The sequence below is a fragment of the Emys orbicularis genome, chromosome 2 (assembly GCF_028017835.1).
Source record: "Emys orbicularis isolate rEmyOrb1 chromosome 2, rEmyOrb1.hap1, whole genome shotgun sequence".
Classification (NCBI taxonomy): domain Eukaryota; kingdom Metazoa; phylum Chordata; order Testudines; family Emydidae; genus Emys; species Emys orbicularis.
In genome coordinates, this window is record NC_088684.1 from 131978069 (window position 1) to 131990703 (window position 12635).

Here is a 12635-nt window from a genome sequence, read left to right on the forward strand (position 1 = left end):
CAAATCTGTAGGTGATTTAAAAAATCTGTTCCCTATTCAGATGCACGTTTGGCCAGACTGAGGCGTAATAATAAGAAAAGTGACAGACCATGCAAAAATATATTAAATCTTCAGCATCCATAATTGTTGAAAGGGATTTAAGAAATATAGAAAAGACATATAAAATGTCAATAAAGGAGAATAATTTGATCTTTACACTTGATAGATCTCCCAGGATATATATATAACAAACCTGTCAGAAGAATTCAGCACCATTTAGAAATAAGGAATGAAATATCTGCAATATTTGTCAATTCACATTTTACAGCTCTTAAATAAGTGCAAAGGGGCACCTGGGATGAAATATGCCCTGGATTAGATTTTTTAAATGCTTGCCCAGATTTAAGGCCTTGATAAAATGTATTAAATCTTTAAAGGTTTTAATGAATCTAGTATGTGTTTCATAAATCAAGAACTGCTGTCCAGCCGCCTCTTGGTTTAATAAGAGTAAACTAGGAAATTGCTCTGAGCTGAAACAAAATACATATAATATTTAGAAGTAATAGATTTTTAAACGCAGGGTGTTTTTTGGCTCACCAACGGGGTTTTGCTTCATAACGCTCAAGCTATATGGTTACTCTAAATGGGAAACCATCTGTGGCCACGTGTTTAACAGTATCAAGATGTGAACTAGCACAAAGGTAAATATTACTTGTAATAATCCTGGGGGGGAAAAAAGCCAAGAAATCATTATTTTTAGACCCGGGGCCAGGAACATGAGGTGCTGTCTGTGCTGCCGCTCTCTCTGGTTTTTAACAGCAGAGACTTTTTTATATTAACAAATGGTTTACTATATCCACTTCTCTCTAGTGCTTGAAAACTTTTTTTCCTCTCCTCCTCCACCCATCTTCCCTAGCCTGGTGAAGGGGAGCCCATATACAAATATTTTGCAGGTTTTACTGCAAAGTTAATTGAGACATGTTTGAAAGTCTTTGAAATATTCTTGTTAACGCCATTGTCTCCAGCCTGTCTGCAGTAGGAAGACCAGGAAAGTCTCTCCCCTTTTAATAAAGGTGCAATATTTTATTTCATTACCTTCCTCCTGGCCCTTTACAAGCCCTGGCTACAAAAGCATAAAAGGGAATGACTGATAATGGATTAGAACAGGTGGACAAACATCATGTTAAAAGTGAGCTGGCTCTTTGTCCATTGTCTTCGAGGAAACCAAACATTCTTTGCCCTTTGTGTACAAAAGCTTGTGGTGTTGTTAAGCTCTGCAGGAGACAAATCTGTGGCCCCCATAAAGTGCTGTGTAAAAGTCTGTCTAACCTCATTAACTGTCACAAGTAACAATACTGAGCTGGCAATAAAGGCAATTTCGGGCTTGTTGGTCATTAATCACTGCTTGACAGTTGTGAATAGAGGTGGAAAAACTATGTCCCCATGGCTCCTGCTTTGCAGTTTAAGGTTAGCCCAGTGTGTACCACATTACTGGGAGATGTGGGGCTTTGGGTTAATAATAACACCAGAGTCACGGGGCAGGAATCTCGCACTATCAAGTGGGCCCTTAACGGGGCTTGTATGTTACCTCTCAGTTGTCATGTTTGTGCTGCAAGGATGTAGCCCAGATATGACTGACATGGTGCCCATCACTGCACCCTCTCCCACGGAATACACTCTACTTTTGCAAGGAAGGGCTGCAGCCAATGGGCGTTCCAGGGGACATAGCATACCTGGTAACAAGGGGGGAGCTGGAGGACCCTCTTTTGGGGCTCGGAGGTGAGTGGCACAACTCCCATTGACTTCAGTGTGAGAGCGTCACAATACATAAGCTATATAACTGGCTGGAGAGTTTTCTGTCTCTTGATGAAGGGAATTGGGACAGGTGATGTAGCTGTTGCGTGACTGCAGGTGCTGACTAGCTAGATCCAATAGAAATGCAGGATCCCGGGGACTGGATGACGTCAGGGACTGTTAATGGGATGAGGAAGGCTTTAGCTCCATCTCACCTGTTTAAATCCAATGATGAGTACTCATCGAGAGTTCTTAGGATCCGACACCAGCTGTTCCATGGCTGGTGTAAAGGTCTCAGCCAAGTTCCCGGTGGAGAAGCGTCCCTGTTAAAAAGCAAAGAGGAGACCACCTCCAAAGCTGGTCCTGACTCCCTTGCTGATAGTCCCAGGAGGGAGGGCCGGGATTGCAGGGAGCATGGAGACTGAGCTGCCCTCTCTCATCTACAGGTGGTCTGCACTGAACTGGAAAGGGAGCCTGAGGGAAGCTTGGGTTGTACCTCTTCTGTGCAGAGGAGACTTCAGACTCCAGAAGCCCCTGGTCCCATTATAGGGAACTACTGCTGTGTTCTCTGCTGCACACAGTGACATGGAGCAAGGCACTACTGATACATGGCCATCTAGCCCTATGTCTGAATCCTTGACTGTCTCCACTAATGATGATTCCACAACTTACCTTATCACTGCTTGCTGCATTGCCTCAGGTCGCCTTAGAAGAGTTATGAGGCTTGTTTGCAGCCTTATCCCCCCTCAGACTGTGATCTCATCATCAACTGAACAGGGCTGGCCCTGGTCAGGATTTGCATGAGAGACCTCAGAAAAGCTTCAGAAAGGGCTGTTAATGTCTGCGTAGATGGTGCTCTCCACTGGTCTGGACTCAACCCATACCCCACCATGATGTGAAGGGGGTGCTGGGCTGATGGAGGAGTCATCCTTAAGACAGGCCATAAAACTCAGGCCTTAATTGTTCATGATCTTTAATGATCCCCTGGCATTTTTATTATTTGTACTATGGCAGCACCTGAAATGAACTAGACACTGTACACCACTATCGAGAGACCCTGCCTCAATAGCCCTCTAGTGCGAACCCCGCTGTCCTGGCCAAATTCCACATGAGTTCTGTCTCCTTAAATTCTACATCCCTCTATTTCTCCCTGCCCATGCACTGCCCACTGCAGCTACTCCTGCCTGCAGGACCTTTCCCCATGTCTTATACTACCATGCCAGTACCATTAAAATGATTGCCAAACTCCCTACAAAAGACATTGGTTATTTTCTGAGTGGTACTGAGTCGGTGCCCTCAGCTCCCTGCGGCGACACACACGCTGGAGCCTGGATGTAAAACCGAACTGTCTGCTGGAGGTGGGACCAATTAATGTACCCTCTCCTCTATTGCTCTGGAGGAGGAGATGGGGCCAGAACACAGCCAGACCGCCAAGGAAAGTGCATTGCTTAGTTCTGGGGAACGGGAACACCTTGAGAGCCCTGGAGACTAATGTCCTCTACCCATAGATAAGTACAGCAAAGGCAAGGGCAGTGCCCCTTTCTCCCACACTTCTCCACCCGCCACTGGGTGGGCCAGTCAGAACCAACCTCTGAGTGTAAGAAGGGAGTTCAGTCTCCCTGGCCCAGCCATTCCTTGGCCCTTCTGCTGACACTGCCAATCTGGCTGGGTATTAACAGCCCCCAGCTCCAGTGACAGCCCCCAGCTCCAGCTCCTGGTTTCTTGCCAGGCCGCTCTTCGGTTCCAACTTGTTTGGGCAAAATTGCTGGGGAAAAGAAACGAGGCATTTCTCTAATAATGATGCCTAATAATTATTTAATAAGTTGTTTGTAAGGCGCCTTGAAGATGAAAAGCACCATGTAAGCACTATTATTATTTACAGACGGCTCCGCTAGCAATTTTACCCTGGAGACGTGATCAACCGGAGTTGAAAGGTGGCTCTTTTCACATAAGTAGTTTGCTTAGATCTGAACATCTTTTATTGTAATAATAATTACTATTATTATTGCTATTATTATTGTCATGGCTTCCCTAGGGCTCAATCCTGCAACATAGGAGCAGTCTTGCAATGGAACTACTGGCTTCACATGCGTTAGGGATGCAGGATCAGAGCACCAGACTGCAAGCAATTTGGGGCAAAGACCATGTCTATTCATTCTGGGTGAAATTCACGCATATGCGGAGGGCTAGCACAGGGCTACACATCAGTCAAATCCTAGGATTTAAGAGTGCACTGGCCTTAGGGTGAATTTCAGTGCTGAGCACCCTTTTGGCATTATACACAAAGGCTAAATCCAATAATAACCATGCAGTGCCATAGATGCAAGAAAAGGCAAATTAACACTTAGAAGGATGAGGTACTGCTGGCTACACTGAGCCGGATTTTCAATGGGGAGAGGATTCATGAGAAGATAAATGGTTCATTGTTAAAATGAGGCTAGAGAAAGTAGTCTCTTCTATTCAGGAGGCTGTTCCTGTGATACCAGGCCAAGGGAAACAAAGTCAGTGGAAGTAAGGGGTGCTGGAACTACGGGTACGGGCGGGTGCTGCCGCATCCCCTGTCTGGAAGTGGTTCCCATCACATACAGGGTTTACAGTTTGGTTCAATGGTTCTCAGCACCCCCACTATACAAACTGTTCCCGCACCCCTGGTGAAAGGAGATGGCAGGAAAAGGAGCTTTCTGCAAGGAATGTGTGAACACTCAGTGACAGCATTACAGTAACAGCCCATGTCCAGAAATGCAAAAAGGAAATGCACCCCTTCATTATTCCTTCCCAGAGCTGTCACCCGCACAGCTGCAAAAGGCTAAACTTGGTAAGCAGGACAGCCTGGTATTTCAGGGCTTGGAGGTAATTACAAAACGGCTCTGTAACATGTTACAGCCCCCGAGACACAGTCGTGAGCAGACCTGCCATTGGAAACAAAGAATGACCATCTCGTTGTGTTTGGGTCAGATGAATGTGTGCATAGCCATCTATTGTGTTATTTCGATTGTATTCATGTGTGTGTAAGGTTTCTGTCATCCGGAGTTCACATGCGTGTGTGTATGACCATTATGCCATGGTCATATGTCTAGTCATGATTTTGGGAAGGAGTGAAGTGAATTGGAAACATTTCCAGATGTCGAGAAATCACTTAGCTGAGTTGAGACTGGCTAAGACAGAGCAACTCTGGAGGGACCTGAGAAAGCTTAGCTGGGCAGGGTGATGACAGATGAAATTCAGAGTTGACAAGAGCAAGGTAATTCACATTGGAAGGAACAGTTTGAACTACTCATTCCCATTACTGGGTTCTAAATTGCCTGTAATCACGTGCACCCTTAACTCTGACCATAAATATACACCAGTACTCACAGATTGTAATTGTATAGATACTGATTTGGTGTGGCAGTTCCCACCAGATGTTCTTAGATCACATATATATGTGTAAGACCATCTCATCACACTTAGGTTATATGTATGTGTATGTCTGCTGCTATTTAAAGCAAGTAACCACACCAACAAAATCCCCCTTCATTGAAGGGCTTGTTTCATAAACTGGATCCAGGAGGCTTGCATGATTTTGCAGCCTGCCTGTAGCTTCAGGAGCTGGCAGAGATAAAAAACACCTGGTTTAACAACCCTAATAATCTATGATACTATGAACGAAGAATTGCATACGGCTGGGGCTTGCAAACAGCTATGTAAAAATAGTCCTATTCAGTTGTAGAGTAGGTAAAATACTTTCATTTCCCAGATTATATGATAGCTTCTGAGCCTGAGCCTGCATTCCCAGCACAGCCAAAATGCCCACTGAAGCCAATGGGAGCAGTATACACAGAGTCCTCTGCTACATTAAAGCTGGCTAAGGCTTCTGCATTTTGCACCAACCTGCTTCCTCAGCAGAAGCCAAGGACTTTGCAACACAAAGCTCAAGTTTATGGGCAGCTGGTACCACTGGGACAACAGAACACTATGCAAAACAGCACAGGCATGAATACAGCAATCAATGGGTCTTGCTTCACAACACTTTAAATCAGTTCTGCATAACAACATTAACTGGTTTGCTATCTGGGTACATATATGTTCCCCATCACCATGGTATCTGAATGCTTTGCAGTCATTATTCAGCCTTGCCGCAGTCCTATGAAACAGTGCTATTATCCCAATTGTACAGATGGGAGCCAAGGTACAGAGAGACTATGGCCTGGTCTACACTACGAGTGTAGGTCGAATTTAGCAGCGTTAAATCGAATTAAGCCTGGACACGTCCACACGACGAAGCCCTTTTTTTCGACTTAAAGGGCCCTTTAAACCGGTTTCTTTACTCCACCTCCGACGAGGGGATTAGCGCTGAAATCGGCCTTTGCGGGTCGGATTTGGGGTAGTGTGGACGGAATTCGATGTTATTGGCCTCCGGGAGCTATCCCACAGTGCTTCATTGTGACCGCTCTGGACAGCACTCTCAACTCAGATGCACTGACCAGGTAGACAGGAAAAGCCCCGCGAACTTTTGAATTTCATTTCCTGTTTGCCCAGCGTGGAGAGCACAGGTGACCACACAGAGCTCATCAGCACAGGTAACCATGATGGAGTCCCAGGATCGCAAAAGAGCTCCAGCATGGACAGAACGGGAGGTACGGGATCTGCTCGCCATATGGGGAGACGAATCAGTGCTAGCCGAACTCCGTAGCAGTAAACGAAATGGCAAAATATTAGAAAAAGTCTCAAAGGCCATGAAGGACAGAGGCAATAACAGGGACGCGCAGCAGTGCCGCGTGAAAATTAAGGAGCTAAGGCAAGCCTACCACAAAGCCAGAGAGGCAAACGGAAGGTCTGGGGCAGAGCCGCAAACATGCCGCTTCTACGCGGAGCTGCATGCCATGCTAGGGGGTGCAGCCACCACTACCCCAACCGTGTGCTTTGACACCATCAATGGAGAATCATGCAACAGGGAAGCGGGTTCGGGGTACGAGGAAGATGATGATGAAGACAATGAAGATAGCTCACAGCAAGGAAGCGGAGAAACCGGTTTCCCCAACAGCCAGGATATGTTTATCACCCTGGACCTGGAACCAGTAACCCCCGAACTCACCCAAGGCGTGCTCCCAGACCCTGAGGGCACACAAGGGACCTCTGGTGAGTGTACCTTTGTAAATATTACACATGGTTTAAAAGCAAGCGTGTTTAATGATTAATGATTAATTTGCCCTGGCAATCACGGCCAGTACAGCTACTGGAAAAGTCTGTTAACGTGCATGGGGATGGAGCGGAAATCCTCCAGGGACATCTCCAGAAAGCTCTCCTTCATGTACTCCCAAAGCCTTTGCAAAAGGTTTCTGGGGAGGGCTGCCTTATCCCGTCCGCCATGGTAGGACACTTTACCACGCCAGGCCAGTAGCACGTAGTCTGGAATCATTGCATAACAAAGCATGGCAGCATATGGTCCCGGTGTTTGCTGGCATGCAGACAGCATCCATTCCTTATCTCTCTTTGTTATCCTCAGGAGAGTGATATCATTCACGGTCACCTGGTTGAGATGGGGTGATTTTATTAAGGGGACATTCAGAGGTGCCCGTTCCTGCTCAGCTGAACAGAAATGTTCCCCGCTGTTAGCCACGCGGTAGGGGGGAGGGGTGAAGAGATCATCCCAGAGAATTGGGTGTGTGTGGGGGGGTAGTTGGGTTTGTGCTGCATGTTAACCCGGAAACCGCAGCCCCTCCTTTTACATTGCAAACCCATTTTAAATGGCCAACCCAACGGGTGCTTGGTATGGGAAATGAGGGTGCTACTGTTTGAAACCATTCCCACATGTTAAGAAGGTTAAAAAAGCCAAAAGACTGTGGCTTACCATGGCTGCCTGCAAGCCGAAATCTGTTGCCTGGCACTGCGTGAGTGATCTCTCACACCAAACCGGCAGGCCCTCAATATAAGAGGAAAAATGCGACCTTGTAACGAAAGCACATGTGCTGTGTAATGTGAACAGCAAAATTTAATGTGAAAGAGTGTACCCATTGTTCTCTAAAATGTGTCTTTTTTAACCACCTCTCCCTTCTCCTCCACCAGCTGCAAATGTTTCTCCTTCACAGAGGCTAGTGAAGATTAGAAGGAGAAAACGGCGGACTCGGGATGATATGTTCTCGGAGCTCCAGATGTCCTCCCACGCTGACAGAGCACAGCAGAATGCGTGGAGGCAGTCAATGTCAGAGTGCAAAAAAGCACAATATGAACGAGAGGAGAGGTGGCGGGCTGAAGAGAGCAAGTGGCGGGCTGAAGAGGATAGGTGGCGTCAGCTTGCTGACAGAAGGCAAGAGTCGATGCTCCGGCTGCTGGAGCATCAAACTGATATGCTCCAGCGTATGGTTGAGCTGCAGGAAAGGCAGCAGGAGCAGAGACCGCCGCTACAGCCCCTGTGTAACCAACAGCCCTCCTCCCCAAGTTCCATAGCTTCCTCACCCAGACGCCCAAGAACGCGGTGGGGGGGCCTCCGGCCACCCAGTCACTCCACCCCAGATGATTGCCCGAGCATCAGAAGGCTGGTCTTCAATAAGTGTTAAAGTTTTAAAGTTTTAAACTGCAGTGTGTCCTTTTCCTTCCCTCCTCCCCCACCCCTCCCGGGCTACCTTGGCAGTTATCCCCCTAGTTGTGTGATGAATTAATAAAGAATGCATGAATGTGAAGTAACAATGACTTTATTGCCTCTGCAAGCGGTGCTCGAAGGGGGGAGGGGAGGGTGGTTAGTTTACAGGGAAGTAGAGTGAACCGGGAGGGAGGGGGCCGGAGGGTTCATCAAGGAGAAACAAACAGAAGTTTCACACCGTAGCCTGGCCAGTCCCAAAACTGGTTTTCAAAGGTTCTCTGATGCGCACCACGCCCTGCTGTACTCTTCTAACCGCCCTGGTGTCTGGCTGCGCGTAATCAGCGGCCAGGCGATTTGCCTCAACCTCCCACCCCGCCATAAATGTCTCTCCCTTACTCTCACAGATATTGTGGAGCACACAGCAAGCAGCAATAACAATTGGAATATTGGCTTCCCTGAGGTCTATCCAAGTCAGTAAGCTGCGCCAGCGCGCTTTTAAACGTCCAAATGCACATTCCACCACCATTCGGCACTTGCTCAGCCTGTAGTTGAACAGGTCCTGACTACTGTCCAGGCTGCCTGTGTACGGCTTCATGAGCCATGGCATTAAGGGGTAGGCTGGGTCCCCAAGGATAACGATAGGCATTTCAACATCCCCAACGGTTATTTTCTGGTCCGGGAAGAAAGTCCCTTCCTCCAGCTTTTGAAACAGACCAGAGTGCCTGAAGACGCGAGCATCATGTACCTTTCCCGGCCATCCCACGTTGATGTTAGTGAAACGTCCCTTGTGATCCACCAGGGCTTGCAGCAGCATTGAAAAGTACCCCTTGCGGTTTATGTACTCGGTGGCTTGGTGCTCCGGTGACAAGATAGGGATATGGGTTCCGTCTATCGCCCCACCACAGTTTGGGAATCCCATTGCAGCAAAGCCATCCACTATGACCTGCACGTTTCCCAGAGTCACTACCCTTGATATCAGCAGGTCTTTGATTGCGTTGGCTACTTGGATCACAGCAGCCCCCACAGTAGATTTGCCCACTCCAAATTGATTCCCGACTGACCGGTAGCTGTCTGGCGTTGCAAGCTTCCACAGGGCTATCGCCACTCGCTTCTCAATTGTGAGGGCTGCTCTCATCCTGGTATTCTGGCACTTCAGGGCAGGGGAAAGCAAATCACAAAGTTCCATGAAAGTGCCCTTACGCATGCAAAAGTTTCGCAGCCACTGGGAATCGTCCCACACCTGCAACACGATGCGGTCCCACCAGTCTGTGCTTGTTTCCCGGGCCCAGAATCGGCGTTCCACGGCATGAACCTGCCCCAGTAACACCATGATTTGCACATTGCTGGGGCCTGTACTTTGTGAGAGGTCTATGTCCATGTCAATTTCCTCATCACTCTCGCCGCCGCGCTGCAATCACTGCAATCGCCTCCTCGCCTGGTTTTGCTTTGGCATGTTCTGGCTCTGCATATACTCCAGGACAATGCGCGTGGTGTTCATAGTGCTCATAATTGCCGCGGTGATCTGAGCGGGCTCCATGATCCCAGTGCTATGGCGTCTGGGCTGAAAAAAGGCGCGGAACTATTGTCTGACAGAGGGAGGGAGGGGCGAGTGACAACATGGCTTACAGGTACAGGGAATTAAAATCAACAAAGGTGGCTGTGCATCAGGGAGAAACACAAACAACTGTCACACAGAATGGCCCCCCCAAAGATTGAACTCAAAACCCTGGGTTTAGCAGGCCGTTGATTTCATGGAGGGAGGGGGAAGCAAATTAATACAGAACAAATCTGGACCATCTATTTCTTACATCTTAAGCTGGCAGCAGACGGTGCAGCATGACTGATAGCCATCGGCATCTTCTGGGTGCTTGGCAGAAGATGCTATACTACGACTGCTAGCCATCATCGTCAAGACAGTTCAATAGGACTGCCAGCAGGACTGAGTCTCCAGGAGACAAAACTTGTCTGCCCAGGTGCCTCTGATCAAACTCACTGAGGAATACGACGACGATGGATACCAGTCGTAATACACCATCTACTGCCAAAAGGCAAGGAGCTGCTGCTGTATAGCAATGCAGCCCCACGTCTGCCAGCACCCAGATAGCCGATGACGGCTACCAGTCATACTGCACCGTCTACTGCCAAAAGGCAATTAGCTGCTGCTGTGTAGCAATGCAGTCCCACGTCTGCCGGCACCCAGATGACATATGGTGACGGTGAGCTGAGCTGATCGGGCTCCATGCTTGCCGTGGTATGTTGTCTGCACAGGTAACCCAGGTAAAAAGGTGCGAATTGATTGTCTGCCATTGCTCTGACGGAGGGGGAGGGGCTTGAGAACATGTACCCAGAAACCCCCGCAACACTGTTTTTGCATCATCAGGCATTGGGATCTCAACCCAGAATTCCAATGGGCGGCGGAGACTGCGGAAACTGTGGGATAGCTACCCACAGTGCAACGCTCCGGAAGTCGACGCTAGCCTCAGTACTGTGGACGTGGTCCGCCGACTTAATGCACTTAGAGCATTTTATGTGGGGACACACACAATCGACTGTATAAAACCGATTTCTATAAAACTGGCTTCTATAAATTCTACCTAATTTCGTAGTGTAGACATACCCTAAGTGACTTGGCCAGGATCACACAGGGAATCTGTAGCAGAGCAAGGAACTGACTGCTGGTCTCCTGGGTTTCAGGCCAGTGCCTCAACCTGTAGACCATCATCTTGGCCAAAGATGGCTAGGCAATTGTGTTGACTGGCCCCTGGAGGAGGCAAGCTCTCTTCTGCTGTCCCCTCCAACTGACTGTTAAAGGGCCAGTGAAGGATCATTATCCCGCATGACAATACAGTGCCTCTTAGCTCGGTCCCTGGCAATTTTGTGACACAATTTTGAAAAACAAGGTGGGAGGGAGGGGGAGAAAAAAATACATAACAAATTGAGTCTATTGAACATTATTTGCAGATTATGGTGCAGAATTGTGTTAAAGTATGTCTGAGCTCATTAAATGTCAGCATTAACAATACAGCACTTGGCAATCAAGGCAGTTCTCTGGCTGTTAGTCATTAATCACTCTCTGACACTCCTGAATTGGAAACTAGGAAACCGTTCTCATGTGTTTGATGTACCTATTTTCCTTCCCTGCAATCACGGCATGAAAAGTTTTCTTTGACTTTCTGCCTACCAGAGCCTCAGTCATGGTGATAAGGAGAAAGGGTCCTTATTTCATTTAATAGGTATTTATTGGGAGCTTAGGGCATGTAAAGAACAGGGTTTATATGTAAACTTTTCTAGCCATCATTATAAAATATTTTACAACACAGACAAATTTTACAAACCCAAGAAAACTTTCAAGGCATCACAACTGTGTAGATGTTTTCAACACAAAAGGATTTAAAAAAGAATTAAAATATTTTACATTTCAAGAGCACCTTTTATATCTGTCTATTGCTGCCCCCATTACATGGTATCTGAACCCTTGCAAGTATTTGTTTTTAAATGTATTTATCCTTACAGACTCCTGTGACAGTGGGATTATCTGCACTTTACAGATGAGGAACTGAGGCACAGGTCACATAGAAAATTGGTAGAAAAGAACTAAGTTAGCACCCAAAGCACCAGGCCATCCATCCTACTACTAGAGAAAGACTGAAAGAAGACTGAAAAAAATGGGTTTGTTTAGTCTGGAGAACAGAAGACTGAGGGGGGACACGATAACAGTTTTCAAGTACATAAAAGGTTGTTACAAGGAGGAGGGAGAAAAATTGTTCTTCTTAACCTCTGAGGATAGGACAAGAAGCAATGGGCTTAAATTGCAGCAAGGGAGGTTTAGGTTGGACATTAGGAAAAACTTCCTGTCAGGGTGGTTAAGCACTGGAATAAATTTCCTAGGGAGATTGTGGAATCTCCATCATTGGAGATTTTTAAGAGCACCTGTCAGGGATGGTCTAGACAATACTTAGCCCTGCTCTGAGTGCAGGGGACTGGACTAGATGATCTCTAGAGGTCTCTTCCAGTCCTACGATTCTATGATATCACATCCAGTACTGCTGAAATGCAGCCATCTCTGAGATGGGAGGATGCTGCCAAAGCTGGTCCGGAACAATAGGGTAAAGGATATTTTGGCTGGCACATTAAGACAAGTCACCCCGAAAGGTCGTTGTGAACTGTGTGGAACAGTGTTTATCTTCCTGGGAAGTTCACTCAGATATTATGGTGTGCACCAATATAAGAACCTGAACAGCAAGATAGCTAGAAGTATGAAAGACTGTGTTGATTCCACTGGGATTGGAGGCAGTGGTTGCAT